The sequence below is a fragment of the Peromyscus maniculatus genome, chromosome 12, assembly GCF_049852395.1.
Source record: "Peromyscus maniculatus bairdii isolate BWxNUB_F1_BW_parent chromosome 12, HU_Pman_BW_mat_3.1, whole genome shotgun sequence".
Classification (NCBI taxonomy): domain Eukaryota; kingdom Metazoa; phylum Chordata; class Mammalia; order Rodentia; family Cricetidae; genus Peromyscus; species Peromyscus maniculatus.
In genome coordinates this window covers 72,278,250-72,295,192 of record NC_134863.1, presented here as the reverse complement: position 1 = coordinate 72,295,192, position 16,943 = coordinate 72,278,250, and the positions used below count along the sequence as shown (strand labels likewise).

Genomic DNA, 16,943 nt, shown 5'->3' with positions numbered 1-16,943 from the left:
GCAATTTGCAGGCAAAAAAGTAGAACTAGAAAATATCAACCTGAATGAGGTAACCCATACCCAGAAAGAGAAACATAGTATGTATTCACTCACAAGTGGATATTAGATGTAAAGCAAAAGGATAACCAGAATATAACCAACAGATCCAGAGAAGCTAAGTAATAAGGAGGACCCTAAGAGGGATGCATGGATTGCCCTAGAAAGGAGAAAGAGATGAGATCTTCTGGGTAAACTGGGAGTTGGGGGTGGTAAAGTGGAAAGCATGGAGAATGAGAACATGAGGGAACGGGGTTGTCATTCTGGGAGAGGGATGGAGCAGGAGAGCAAGGAAAGAGATATGTCCATAGAGGGAGCCATTATGGGGCTAAGAAAATACCTGATGCTAGGGAAATTCTTAGGAATCCATAAGGATTACCCTCAACTAAGAACCCTGTCAATATTTGAGAAGGTATCTGGACTAGCCTTTCTCTTTAATCAGACTGGTGACTACCCTAATTGTCATCATTTAGTGTAGCAGGAATCTTAAAAGTTATTACAAAATCAAACCTAAGGCCAGTTATTAGGGTGAATGCTGGAAGATCAGAGAGACAGAACAGGCCACAGCTTCCTCATCTCGCTAATTCCTCAGGTGATCCTGTTTCCTCAGACTGCATGCCTCTCTGTCCTCATCCAAATGGATCTCAGCTGAACTGTCACTCGAAAGCCTGAATGCTTAGCCAGCTAAAAACTTCTAGTTTCTGGTCTTCATTCCTTATATATCTTTTTGCTTTCTGCCATCACTCCCTGGGATTAAAGGCTCACTTTGTGGGATTAAAGGCGTGAGTCACCATGCTTGGCTGTATCTTTGTACACACAGAGAGAACAATAAATAAATGAATAAAATGAATCTCTCAACTCTCTCCATAATCTATTTTTTTTAAATTTATTTCAGTGAATGTTTTCCCACTGCATAGTTTTGAGTATATATGATTTACAATATTACTCATTGTTTCCACTACTTTTGAGAAGCAATGATGTAGAAAACTCTACTAACATTCTGATGTATAATCATCTTAATAATGAAAACCGAGATTATCTAAACAGGAAGAACTTAATTAAAAGATATTTGTCTGCTGAATATTTTCACATAATTTGATAATAAAAATAGGAAGTCAGGCTGATGAATTAGCTCCCTATCTAGTTTCTTCTGTGAAATCATGAGATCCAGAGTTGGAATCTCAGCATCTATGTAACAAAGCTTGTATATTATAAATACTTGTAACATCATCTCTGAAGGATCCAATGCCCCATGGCATGAGTGGGTACATACATTTCTGCTCCTGTGTAAACAAATATACACACAAAGTAAGTCAAATAAATTATGAAAATTTAGTCACCTAATTTTCCATGGTAAATATATACACTATGGTAAGCATGTTGAAAGAAAAATGGTGTTATTACTTAAGACTATCTTTCACTAATCACACAAGATACTTCAAGGTATCCTAGAGAAGAAAACATTGTGTAAAATATGTATCCACAAATGTGACCATATTTACTGTTGTGTTCTTTACTAAAGTGTTTGGCAAGCAGTTGTTTGCCGTAGTAAATATGCTGACTGATTTTAGTGGCCTTTTGGGTATAGAGCCTATCTCACTTTATCGCTGTGATAAAATGTCAGCAAAAATGTATGCATTCCTTAACAGCCTCTTGAGAGGACTGAATTTCAATCAGAGAATAAAAACTGCCACAATAAAAGATACATGTTTCTTATGTCTTGGTATTTCAAGTGTTATCATTTGTATTTGCTGATGATACAGTTTGTATAAAAGATTATAATATTTAGGAGTGAGTACTATGCTACATATTTGAGGGAACATTTGGAAAGATAAAAGCAAGACAAATGAACTATTATTAGTTCATATACAGCCAGCAATGGCTTCGTTTGTAAGATGAATTTAGTGTGCCAGAGTGTTTATCTTACCATGGTACTATGATTTTTAGAGAAGTGCTACTTCAAAGGAAAATACATATTCCTAGCACCTTGCTTTTAACAAAGTCTCTGTAAAACAGTACTAGGCCAAATGGCCTCAGTAGTAAAATCACCGTTTTCACAAAGAAAATTAGAGAAATCTCTAAGTTTATAGAAGAAGCAATTAACATCTGATGCACTGTCAAACAGCAGGTTTTATTACAGCATGAATTTATACAATTATTGATCAAGACTTTTTTGATCAAAATTTAAATGAGGCTGTCTTGACATTTTATAGTTATCTCTCAAATATTAATTTGCAATAATGAATATTGTACCTAATATTTAACAAATAATAGACATACTAATTTATTTTCTGTAGGTTCATTTATTTATTTTTATGATTGCCTGTATGAGTTTATGTGCACCATCATCATGCTGGAGTTTCTGGAAGACAGAATCAAGTATTGGATCCACTAGATCTGGAGTTAGAAGTGACTATGAGCCTACTCATATCAGTGATGAGAACTAAACTCTAGCCTTCTGCAAGAGCAGTAAACACTCTTAACAAATGAGCCATTTCTCCAGGCTCTGGTATATGGATTTCTGATCAGAGCTAACAAATAAATGAATATGTTTCATAGGATTAGACTTAATTTAACATAGGTGCACAACTTACTTTACTATTAAGTCATTTGTTGTCTGATAACAACAAGCAATTATCAAGAAACATCAATCCAATCACGCACGAAGAAATCTGGGAGCCCTGATAATCAAGGGAGATACTAATAGTTTTATGATATATTCCACATTTTGCACATATAAAAATAAGTCACAAAATCACAGTGAGATTCTAAATACAACATAGCTTTCAAAACTAAGAAAAAAACTTACAATGTGATTAAAGTACTCTGATTATTAAATATACTTACAAATAAATTATACAATAAAAATAAATTAATCCAGAACACTTACATATTTAAAATTAATTTAAATTATCTTGATAGATTTTAATTAAAGATCTTTAAATTTCCTAAAATATAATTAGTTATGATTATCAAGAAATTTTATTTTAATCATATTTTTCAACATTATATGCCTTTTATGTTTTACAATGCCTGTTAGATGAAGACATATTTATTGGGGAAAATTATAAAGGCCACTCCACGTAGTTAAAAGGAAGATTTATTTAGTGGATGACTTACAAATGAAAGAATGGATAGGTCGCGGGGGTCTGGGGAAGGCGTATAGCAATCCAGCGGTGTTCTCTGGAGCTCTGCACAATCAATCTCCACCATCCAGGGTCCAGGCGCAGAGAGCACGCGCAGAGCGAGTGCTTGCCCATCCAGCTCCTAGGTTTCCAGCACCTCCCCTCGCCCCGCCTCGTAGGCGTGACAGTTGCCAGAGTCTCAATGGGGGTTGGAGCTTCCAGATCCAAGCTGGAATGGCTACCCACTACACATATTATTTTGGAAAAATTGCATGTATATTAGGTAAAACAAGAATTTCATTAGCCACTGCATAACTATTACCTTGAAACATTATTGCTCCAAGCAAAAGTCAGTAGTTTTTCTTTATTTAGTTCATGATTATGCTACTCAGACTTTAAGGTTGAATACAGCCTGTCAATCTCTAGGACTTAGTAGGAAGTCACATGACTGAAGTCAACTCTGAGTGAGATAAGGGGACCTACATGATGTGTCTTCCACCAGCAGTTTAGAGATAAGTATGGAAATACAAGTAACAGAAAAATCTATATTATACTTAGCACTGAAAATTTCTAGGCCAGTATCTTTTAAAGGAAAAATAAATAAATTCAACATGGATTGAAAAATCTAAAGTCAGTTTTTCAGATGGTAATGGTAGATGAATAGATGAAAGATTGTAGCCATGTGGATACTACTTATATCTGGTAAGAAACTGTTTTTAAAATCTTAGGGCCTATAGGGGTCCAGAGATGTTTCCTAGTGGAGAATTGAGCTTGCTTTACTCATGAGGGCTGCTTTAGGGGATGGCTTGAGCCTGTGCATGGTTACCAGGTATTTGGAAGGGTCTGCAATTGGCTGTGCAAAGGGGAGGTCTTTTGCCCCATCCCTTGGCATTCCTATAAAAAGCCCTATTGAAAAGACAGAAAGAGCCAGTGAATACTGATCCAGGTCCTCAAGGAGCTATCCAGTGTTTCTGTCTGTCTTCTCCACACTATCTTTCTATCTAAATATTGCTTATCCCTCTCTCTTCATGAGTACCCTAGGAAAAAATGGGAGCCAGCCTCCCACAAGGGTCAGGTGGTTTCAGAGTAGAATTCTACCAGAATTTCAAAGAGGAGCTAATATTAATACTTCTCAAAGTACCGCACAAGAGAAAGAGAAAGAAAATTGCCCAACTCTTTTTATGAGTTACAGTAATCCTGATACCCAACCAATACAAAGATGTAAAAAAGGAGAGAGAGAATTACAGACCAATTTCCCTCATGAACGTTGATGCAAAAATATTCAATAAAATACTGGAAAACCAAATCTGAGAACACATCAAAAAATAATAATCTACTATGATCATGTAGACTTTATTTCAGAGATTTACAAATGGTTCAAAATATGAAAATCTATCAATGTAATCCACCGCATAAACAAATTGAAAGCAAAACAAAACAAAACAAACAACAACAAAAAACACGATCATCTCATTAGATGCGGAAATGCCTTTGACAATGCCTCTAACAACCTTTCATGATAAAGGTCTTAGAGAGATCAGAGATACAACGAAGATACCTAAACGTAATAAAAACAACATACAGCAAGCCCACAGCCAACATCAAATTAAATGGAGAGACACTTAAAGTGATTCCACTAAAATCAGGAGCAAGACAAGGCTTTCTACTCTCTCCATTCAATATAGTACTCGACATTCTAGCTACAGCTATAAGACAACAAAATGAAACAGGATACAAATTAGAAAGGAAGAGGTCAAACTTTTGTATTTGCAGATGTTATGACAGTACACATAAGTGAGAGTAAAAATGTAAGTAAGGCCAATAAACACCGTCAGTAATGTGGCAGGATACAAATTAATAAAAAAAAAAGTCAGTAGCCCTCCTATATACAAATGATAAACAGGCTGAGAAAGAAATCAGAGAAACCATAACCATAAATAATATAAAATATCTTGGGATAATGCTAATCAAATAAGTGAGAGACCTGTATGATAAGAACTTCAAGTCTTTGAAGAAAGAAATTGGAGAAGATATCAAAAAATGGAAAGATCTCCCATGTTCCTGGTTAGGTAGGATTAACATAGTAAAAATGACAATCTTACCAAAAATTATCTACAGATTCAATGCAATCCCCTTCAAAATCCCAATACGATTCTTCTCAGAACACAAAAGAGCAATACTCAACTTCATATGGGAAAACAAAAAACCCAGGATAGCTAAGACAATCCTGTATAATAAGAAACTTCCAGAAATATCACCATCTGTGACTTCAAGCTCCACTATAGAGTTATACTAATAAAACCAGTTTGGTATTGGCATAAAAACAAACATTTGGATCAATGTAATTGAACTGACCGTGTCATAAATCTACACACCTATGAACACCTGATTTTTGACAAAGAATGTAAAAAAAGAAAGCATCTTCAACAAATGGTGCTGGCATAACTGGATATCAACATGTGTAAGAATGCAAATATATCCATATTTATTGTTAAGTACAAAACTTAGTCCAAGTAGATGAAAGACCTCAACATAAATCCAGTTACACTGAATCTGACAGAAAGGAAAGTGGGAAGTACACTTGAACACATTGGCACAGGGGAGTATTTCCTGAATATAACACCAGTTGCACAGGCACTGAGATCAACAATTAATAAATGGGACCTCCTGAAACTGAAAAGCTGCTATCAGGAAAAGGACACTATCAATAAGATGAAACAGCAGCCTACAGAATGGGAAAAGATCTTAATCAACCACACATCTGACAAAGGACTGATCTTCAATATATATATATATATATATATATATATATATATATATATATATATATATATATATATATATATATACCTCAAGAAGCTTAACATCAAAATACCAATTAAAAAATGGAGTACATATTTAAGGAGAGAATTTTCAACAAAAGAATCTCAAAGAGCCAAAATACACTTAAAGAATTGTTCAACATCCTTAGTCATCAGGGAAATGCAAATTGACTCTGAGATTCCATCTTATACCTGTCAGAATGGCTAAGACCAAAAACACTGAAGACAATTTATATTAGACAGAATGTGGAGTAAGGGAACACTCATCCATTCCTGGTGGGAGTGCAAATTTATACAACCTCTTTGGAAATCAGCATGGCAGTTTCTTAGAAAACTTGAAATCAGTCTACCTCAAGACCAAGTTATGCCAATATTGGGCATAAACCCAAAGGATGCTCAATCATATCACAATGTCACTAGCTCAACTATGTTCATAGCAGCATTATTTGTAATATATAAAACCTTTAAACAACCTAGATGGCCCTCAACCAAAGAATGGATTAGGAAAAGATGGTACATTTACACAATGGAGTATTACTCAGCAGTAAAAAACAATGACATAGTGAAATTTGCAGGCAAATGAATGAAATTAGAAAAAAAAAATCTTCCTGAGTGAGGTCACTCAGACCTAGAAAGACAAACATACTATGTACTCACTAATAAGTGGATATTGGCTGTATAACAAAGGATAACCAGGTTATAATCCACAGCCCTGGAGAAGCTAGGTAACAAAAGGAATGGATTGCCATGGGAAGGGGAAATAGATGAAATCTCTTGAGTAAACTGGGAGTGAGGGGAGACATAAATGGTAGGGAATGGGGGATGGGAACATGAGGGATGAGGAGGGTCGAGTTAGGGGAGGTACTGAGAGGGAGAGCAACGAAAGAGATAGAGGGGGCTATTTGGTAGTTAGGGAGAAACCTGATGCCAGGGAAACTCCCAGGAATCCACAAGGATGACCCCACTAGTGGAGAGAGTGCCTGTCTAGCCTTCTCCTGTAATCAGATTGGTGAATACCCTAACTGTCATCATAGAACATTCATCCAGTTACCTGTGAAAGCAGATGAAGAGATACGTACCAAGCACTGGGCCGAGAGCTGAGAGTTCAGTTGAAGAGATGGAGGAGGGGTTCTATGAGCAAGGGGCATCAAGATCATGATGCGGAAACCCATAGAGACAGCTGATCCAAGCTAGTGGGAACTCACGGACTCTGGACTGACAGCGAGGGAGCCTGCATGGGATCGGTCTAGACCCTCTATATACGGGAAACAGTTGTGCAGCTGGGCCTGTTTAAGGAGCCCTGGAAGTGTGATTAGGATGTATCCCTGGTGTGTGAGTCAGCTTTTTGGATCCCATTATTTATGGTTGGACACCTTGCTCACCCCTGATAAAGCAGGGAGGGGCTTGGTCCTCCCTCAACTGAATGTACTAGGCTTAGCTGTCTCCCCATGGGAGTACTTATCCTGTTGTAGGAGGGGATGGGGGGAAACAGGAAGAGGGATGAGAAGGGGATCTGTGGTTGGTATGTAAAATGAATATAATAATAATAATAATAATACAAAATTAATAAAAATAGTTTTTGTCATGCTATTTTGTTTAAGGACATTGAAAAGACTGTTCCACTAAAGTTTGGAAAGACCAAACTATTTGAATTTTTTCTCTAATTTGAAGAGATCTAATCTCAAACTGAACGAAGCAAACATTCATTTCACAAATGTTATAGTTGTATGTGTTTCCTACAAAGTTGAGGTCTTAAAAATATAAGGTGATAATTGAAAGTTAATTAGGTCAGTGGCTGGACCAAAAGGTCTTCTGATTCCCTCTTTAAGACGTCAATGCCTTTGTAAACACAGCTTCGCAGAACGTTTCACAAGCTCTAGCTTCTAGCCTAGCCCTGCAATGGCAGTGTGAGTCGGTGTGGGCAGTCTGCCGTCTGCCACAGGAGAAGTAACATGAAGGACCCAACCAGGTGTCTCCGATAGAAGCTCGGATTTCCCACCCTCAGAATATGCATTCCAGCTTCTTAAAAAGTGCACAATCTGAAGCATTATCTTATGGTAGCACAAACGAATTTAAGAAAGCCTTTCTAAGCATTTTATGTGTCTCATTTTATATCCGTTTCATTTCCTAATTATAGTCTTATTGTGTGTGGCACAGCATGACCTAGTAATCCATTTATTTGAACTGAGGATATATTTAAATATATATCAAGCATTTTAAACTGCTCAAATAAACATTTTATCAATATTTAGTATGGATTATTCCTATTTTTTAACAGAAAAACTGTTTAGTTAACTTAGTTCCTAAATTGGTACAAAAAAGTTATTTTGAGAATAGTATGTATTTTATAAATAATAAACAATACTATAAAATGGTTAAATTCTACCCACATTCCGGAAAATTAAAACCATCACTCTAATATTCTTCAGAATAGATTTTAAGTTTTTTTTTTTCCAATTTGAAAAATCATGACTGGTAAATACATCTAATCTTGAAAAACACAGCAGGCTGTAGGAGCCTGTTCTTATAGGAAGTGCTCTGTGTTTGTGCACATTCTTTTGAGGAACAGTGATTGGGAAAAAATGCTACACTTTATAGGGTTAGAATAAATGAGGACAAATGTTAAATTTTATTAGATTCTGTGATCATCACAGCACTTGTATTTCCCTCCATTTTCTAAATGTACATTTTAAGTGCATAAACTTTGAAGTTGCAAAATATATGAAGCTCGCGATTAAAGAAAATCCAATCTCTGTAATGAAGGAACACTAACTCTGAAATTTTAATTGGGTTATAAAAATAATCATCTCACTCTATAAAAGCTGTTATCTCTATTATAAGTATACATTAATTTCCTATATATGGTTAATTATGTCCATTTTGTTTTAGTAGCATAATTTTGAAAATGAAACTCAAATTGAGAAAAGATACATTAGGTACACAAAGTTATATGCTTTGCATTTTCTATTTTATTTAATCACCAACAACATACATCGATAAAATTTATTTGTTCCATATTGCTAATCCATGCCGTAAATAACTCCTCTCTAAATGCTACAACAAGATGTCCCGTTACAGTACTAAGTTAAGAAAGGCCTGCAAATAAAGCACTGAAGATTGTGACACTAAAACAAGTGAATAGGGTGATGATTTTAACTGTTGGCAATTAATTGTAAATCTACATATTAAGCTTCGGAGCCCTGTTGCTAGTGATTCAAGCTTATTTCCTTCCCAAGTGCCAATGCACTTACCATTCAATCACCTCATAAAATTATAATAGAGGCAAACGTGTGTGCATGACAGCCTGAGGCACCGGCACTAACCGTGCCCAGTGTGCTCAGGCTGTGGCTTCTGCTCATTTATTCTTCTCGGTATGTGTGGAGTAACAGGGCACCAAGTGCTCTTTAACACCTCGCTCACCCAAGGCTCCCTTCAGCAACTCTACATTATTTTGTCTACATGGGATTATGCATCTCAGTATCCTACTTTCCTTCACCCTTATGTGCAGAACACTGTTTTATTTGCACATTACAAATTATGGGTTCTCAGTGTCAAGGAGAGTTCATTATGTTTGTGAGGTTCGGGGTGGTGTTGAATTAAAATGCTTTGAAGATTTTGCCTAAGTGTAGCTAACCATCCCAGGCAAATTTGATTTCTGACATTACCTCTTATTGATTTCCTCTATTGCACTGTTTTGTTACTTTAAAAAAAATATTTGTTGTGATGGTTATCACTTCATTCATTTGTATGGTATTTATATTGCTCCCTTTATGGAGATTGTTAATTGCAATTATTCTCTCATATCAGAAATGATTCCTATTAAGTCATCTTTCGATACTTACCATGTACACTATAGTTTTATTTTTGATATTAATAATGATTTTTAATTTCACTTTGTATGATTAAGTTACAGTATACAAATCTTGAAATTTCCAGTAAGTTTTTTTTTTCTATCTTTCTGCTACTTATTTCAACACCAATATAGGTGTGTTCCTAAAGCATGGACTCCATATATTGTAACTATTAAAAGACACTTAACTAAGTTTGTAAATCATGATGTGATTAGTCTATTTTTTTCCCATGGGTGCATAATGGATAAGCAAGATTTTTCTCTCTGGTCAATGAGAATGTTGTATTTAGTTCTGCTGTTCAGTTCCTGTCTGTTCCCCCTGAATGTATGAGTAGTCATCTATCAATCGCTGAGAGAAATGTTGATGTTCTCTACTACAATTGTGAATCAGCTGACTTCCTTTGACTCTACCTGGGTTGAATTCATGCTTATTGGTTTTTGTTTTTCATATGCCTCCATAGTCAGGATATGGTCTTCCCGGGAGTTTGCTCATTCAGTCTGCTTTTCTTCAGTAGCTGATTTTGCCTAACAGATTCATCTGATATATATGGCTGCTTCTGTTTCTTTCAATAGTAATATTGACATTTTACTTCTGTTTTCTTACAAATTTCTTTGTACCAAAGTGTTTTAATTTATTTTGTCATATCAAACAGATTCTTAGAGTGATTTTGCCGATATCTGACATTAAATTATAAATTAAGTATCCTAATTAAGTTATACATTAATATAAAATGGACTATGTCCATTGGTTAGATCCCCCACCCTAGTGAAGTAACATCCTTTCCAGCAAAATGGTTGGAATCGGAGTACAAAATATATATTATTAAAAGACAGAAAAAATATAAAGGAGTGTGGGGGAGAAAAGAGATGTATAAATGGTACCCAAATACAATCAAGCAGAAAGAAGAAATTTTGCTGTTCTACATGTCAGTGAGGAGACTTTAGCTTACAACTACCTTTTCTGTATTATTTGGACAACTGAAAGAGAGTAGTTGAAAAGCAAGGACAAATGAGTAAGAGAGAAATCTATCTACCATGATTACAATATTAAACATTGGAGAAAATATCAAATCACCATGTTGTACACAATATATATGCAACTGACATATGCCTATTAAAGTGAAACATGTTTAAATTACCACCTTATTTTTCCTATTTGTTTAGTTTTTCATATGTTGGTAAATCTTACAGAGTATTCCACTGAGTTATTTGAAATGTATTTAAGGATTTCATGTTGATGTATTATACTCTTTTATTCATTATTAAACCCTACGGTATTCTAGATGGTACAAAATGTTACAAATATATATTTAAATAGTCATAGTATACTGAATATTACCACACAGAATGTGAAGAAAAGTAATTAGCATTAAGTCATGTTTTCTGTGTTACTAATTTTAAATCTTTGAACTAATTCAACTACATCCATTATTCAACATTGTGTGACATTACTTTTACTTAAACAATGGAATAAAGTTGGAGAACCTCATAAGGATGTCTGGTGTTATTTACCTAAATTTTATTCATTCAGGTGTTTGAATTTATTTTTTTTTACCAATTTATTTGTTTAAGTATATTGTTGCAGTTAATTCTTCCTGTTATGAGAGAAATGTTTTAACAAATGCTAATATATTTTGTTTGTCTAATATGTTAGGAGACTGAGTTCTATTCATTTATTTTGTCAGTTTTTTTGCAGATTATTTAACAGTCTGAGAAGTTTCCAGCTGTCATCAATCACAGCACAATTTCAGGTACTACTGGGATATCTGGAATATCACTGGGGCTCTTAGAGCAGCATAATGTATTAGAGTTGAGGTAAAATGTGAAGATCCATTAATAGCACATATGCAGACAATGTCCCACAATTGATATCAGTGATTTTGTTAGCAAATCAACAAATCTCATTGATTTTGTTCCTGTTGTTAGTACATATTCAATATGCTCCAATAAATTCAGTGCCATCAGAAGACACTGATTGCTATACACTGATTCATGTTCTTCATATCCACTCTAGATCTCTCTTCTTTCCATCTATTATAATCTTATAAATATCTGTTTTGATTCCATAGACATTTTCTTGTTACTTTCAAAAGCTTTCCCTACAGCTACCAGAGCTGTGTCCCCACAGACTGCAACACGCTGCATACAGAGCTGATTTCTTTGTATTATTATTATTATCATCTTGTTTTATTCTTCTGTCATATATTACATCCCAACCAGTTTTCCTCCCTCCCCTCCCCCTAGTCTCTCCTCCAGTCTCCCCTCAACCCCAGATCCACCCTCCCTCCATCTCCCTTCAGAAAAGAGCAGGCCTCCCAAGGACATCAACTGAACATGGTATACTGTATGAAGATAAGACCACACACACAGCATCACATCAAAGCCATATGAGGCAATCCAGTAGGAGGTAAAGGCTCCCATATGTAGGCAAAAGAGCAACTACCCCAGTTACCACTTTTAGGAATCCCACAAGAGCACCAAGCCACTGAACCATAGCATATATGAAGAGGACCTAGGTCAGATGCCTACAGGCTCCATGATCACTGCAAGTCCCCAGTCACCTGATTTTGTCGGTCTTGTTCTTGTGGTGTTCCTGAATGCTGTGTGCCTCTATTCTTTCCTTCCACAACCTCTGCACAACTCCCTGAGCTCCACCTAATGGTTAGGTGTAAGACTCTGTGTCTGCTCCCAACAGTTACTGAATGAAATCCCTTAGGTCTCTTTGGTGAGGATTCTGTTAGGTTACTGTTCTAGAGCACACTGTAGGTAGGGCAGATTGTAGATCTAAGATTTTTGTGACTGGCCTGGTTTCCCAATCCCTCCACTTGAAGCCTTGCCCAGTTACAGAAGACGACTGATTATGGCTCCCTGTCTACCATTGCTAGAATTTATTGTTAGGGTTACTCTTGTACATTCTATGGAGTTTCCGTTCCATCACGTTTCCATCTCACCTCCAAATTTTCTCCAATTACAGTAGCTTCTTTCAGTATTTTCTCCCTAACCAACTTGATCTCTCCTGTTCCCAACCCAACCTGCCCCCAATCTACCAGTGAAATCTATTCTATTTTCCCTTCCCAGGGAGATACTTGCATTCACCCCTTAAACTCTCCATGTCACCAAGTCTCCCTGGTTCTGTGGACCATAGCATGATTATCTTTTACTTCACAGTGAATATCCCCTTATAAGTGAGTATATTCCATGATTGTCTTTCTGAATCTGAGTTGCCTCACTCAGGATTATTTTTTTTTCTTGTTCTATCCATTTGCCTGAAAATTTCATGATATAATTATTTTTAACAGCTGAGTAGAGCTCTATTGTGCAAATGTACCCCATGTTCTTTATCCATTCTTTGGTTCAGGGATATCTAGGTTGATTCCAGTTTCTCTTTATGATGAATAAATTGGCCGTGAACATACTTGAACAAGTGTCCTTATGACTGGATGGAATATCCTTTGGGTATATGCCTAGGAGTGGTATGTCTGGGTCTTGAGGTAGACTGACTAACCAGCTCTCTTTCAGAGATTGATTTTCAACATGGCTGCTCAAGTTTTTACTCCCACCAGCAATGGAGGAGTGTTCTCCTTGCTCCACATTCTCACCAGCATTAACTGTCATGTGTATTTTTAATCTTTACCATCCTGATATGTGTAAGATAGAATCTCAGAGTGATTTTGATCTACATTTCCCTGATGGCAAAGATGGTAAAATTTTCTTTAATTGTTTTTCAGCCATTAGAGTTTCAACTGTTGAGAATTCTCTGTTTAGATCTGGACCCCATTTTTGAATTAGATTATTTGAATATCTAATGTCTACTTTTCTGAGTCCTTTATATATTTTGGATATTATCCCTCTGTTAGATGTGGAGTTGGTAAAAATCATTTCCCATTCTGTGTGCTGCCCTTTTTATCGTATTTATAGCTGGAGTTTTCTCCAGTCCTGCCTGGCCTGCGGTCAGGACAAATCTCTCTCACCCACCAGTCCCACAGCCGCTCAGGTTCAACCAAGTAAACACACAGAGACTTATACTGCTTACAAACTGTATGACTGTGGCAGGTTTCTTGCTAACTGTTCTTATATCTTAAATTAACCCATGTCTATTAGTCTATAAGTTGCCACAGGGCTCGTGGCCTTCTGGTACCTTACATCTTGCTTGTCATGGTGGTGGCTGGCAGTGTCTTTCTGCCTCAGGGTTCCACTTCTCAGAATTCTCCTCTCTCCTTGTCCCACCTATACCTCCTGCCTGGCTACTGGCCAATCAGTGTTTTATTTATTAACCAATCAGAGCAAAACATTTAACATACAGACCATCCAACAGCACCTATTGATGATGTCCTTTGCCTTACAGAAATTTTCAATTTCATGAGGTCCCATTTATTAAATGTTGATCTTAATGCCTGCACTATTGGGATTTTTGTTCAGGAAGTTGCCCCCTGTGCCAGTGCATAAAAGACTAGTCACCATTTTCTCTTCTGTCTGGTTCAGTGCAACTGGATTATGTTAAGGATTTACATGATCAAATTATCCACTTAAACTTGAGTTATTTGCAGGGTGATAGGTATAGATCTATTTGCATTCTTTTGCATGCAGACATCAAGCTATATCAGCATCATTTGTTGAAGATGCTTTCTTTTTTCATTGAATAATTTTGACTTCTTTATTGAAAATCACATGTCTATAGGTATGGACTTATGTCTGGGTCTTTGATTTGATTCCATTGATCCACCTGTCTGTTTTTATGTCCATACCACGCAGTTTGTATTACTACAGCTCTGTAATACAGCTAAAATCAGGGCCTGTGGTACATCTGGAAGTTATTTTATTTTGCAGGATATTTTTTAGCTATCTTTGTTTTGCCATATGAAGTTAAACATTGTCCTTTAAAAGTCTGTAAAGAAATGCATTGGTATTTTGATGGGCATTGCATTGAATCTCTGTAGATTGCTTCTGGTAGAAAGGCTATTTTTACTATGTTAATACTACCAATCCATGAGCATGGGAGATCTTTCCAATTTCTGTTATCTTCTTCCAATTCCTCCTTCAAGGACTTGAAGTTTTTAGCTAGCCTTTGGGAGGGTAATGAGGCAGGAGGGTGTGGGCAGTGGAATGGGCATTTGAGATCAGAAACTAGGAAGTGGGGCAGTATATCAGGAGAGCTGGTCACTCACCTCTCTTCTGACTCCAGAGCTCACTTCTTACAGGGTATAAGGATTATATTAAAAATATTTATTTATTTATTTATTTATTCATTTATTTATCAATGTATTTGTGTGTGTGTGTGTGTGTGTGTGTGTGTGTGTGTGTGTTTGCGTGTAGCATGTGAAAGCTAGGAAACAACTTGTAGAAGCAGGTCTCTCCTTCCAATTTGCTACTCTGTGGGACTAAACTTAATTTGCGGGATTGGACTTCAAGAAACTAATGTCCCTACTTGTTGTGCCATCATGCCACCCTAAAGCCTTTATATTTACTTCTTTTAGAATACATTAGTTAAGGTTATTAAGTATGTCATGGAATATTTTTGGTCATATGGTTCTAGTAACACATTGTTTTGGTAAAACTTATAGATGCATTCTAATCTTCTGGGTAATGATGGCACCATTTGAAGTCATTCAGTCTGAATTATTCTTGATTTCATCTGATGACAGATCTATCCGAAGCCAGGAAATTCCATGTCTCTATTTGCCTCTCTGGGGGAGCATTTTCACATGTTTGTCATAGATGAGGAATATTTCTGGTAGTAACCATTCACTTCAGGACACATCCTTCTGTAGTAGAGCCACACCTGTGTTTCTGGCTGTTTTCTTCAAATTACGGGAAGAACATCATCCCCATTATAGTAAGTCATCCATGCAACACTGATAATGGGATCAACTGTTATTGTAGGGGAACTTTGGTATGAAGGGAGAATAAGTTTTATTATATAAGTGAGTTTCAATTTACCAATTTCCAAAGCACCATAAAAGTTTGTGACTATGTAGTACAATGTACTAAATATAGGACATATCTGGCCATGGAAGCTAGAACATAATTTTCTTGGAAAATCTACATATTTAAGTCTTTTATTCATTCTTTCAATGGCACATTAATATTGTATTATCTATTCTCATATGACCAAATACATTTATATGTAACTTTAGAAGTCATAGAGTGATTAGAAGGAATAATCATTAAATGTTGTTACTGTATATCACATATTAATATCCAAGTAATTATTGGATATACATACACTGCAAATCATATTGAAATATTCAGTGACTTCAGCCCAAAATCAATATTCTCATTATAACAGATGTAACATAATATTGCTTGATGCCTTTTTGTAAATGTTAAAATATATTTTCATTATGTATTTCAATTATAATAGAATCAATTATTTTATGTTCCAATAAATAAAGTAGAGAACTTTATTGATTAATTATGATCTTTTGTATAAAATTATCCAAATATTTATCCTTTACAAAATAGGGATAAACTACTTTTGATTTATGCAAAACAAATAGGGTCATTTAAAAAATTTGTTAACATCTCTTCATATGCAGCAAAAATACTTTCTCAATTGCCACAACAGAAGAAAATGCATACAAATACCTACTCAACTGTACTGAAAATAATATGATTATACTTGAGCAATCCCTCTTAGCAACCAACATTTTTTGAAAGGTATGTTGACCTTTATGTTAAACACAAGAGTATCATTTAGCTTAATGATGGCTAATTTCCTAAGTGGTATCCCAGTGACCTGAAATATTTTGTACCAACAACTAACTGTTTCTCAGTCCCCATGGTGCAGTTACACAGTGGGAAAATGTGGTTCATTATCTCACAAACATACATTAAAGATTAGCAACTTAATAGTCACCATGACATTTTTGCTCAATTACCTTGGTATCATTAAAAATAATGAGTTTCTAAGAAGAAAGTGGAATTGACATATGATATTTCAAATATTATTATCTACTTTTTAAATTTTTTGTTGAATTTTCAAGGGGTTTGGTGTTTTTCTTAGGCCAATCCTTGGACTGCTTTTTAGTTACAATTGAATAGAAGAGGGCTTCCTCAGGGCTTAGTCTTTTCATCTTCTCTTACTGCTCTCTGAGGCCCCCTTTTCAGATC

At 35.8% G+C, this 16,943-nt stretch overlaps 1 long non-coding RNA gene across 1 annotated transcript; it reads left to right on the top strand.

Moving 5' to 3' along the window:
• Positions 1 to 7,051: 7,051 nt before the first annotated feature.
• LOC121821612 (uncharacterized) lies at positions 7,052 to 16,491 on the top strand. The gene is made up of 3 exons (XR_013043606.1): positions 7,052 to 7,311; positions 11,519 to 11,584; positions 16,370 to 16,491. It is a non-coding gene; the product is annotated as an uncharacterized LOC121821612 (long non-coding RNA).
• Positions 16,492 to 16,943: the final 452 nt, after the last annotated feature.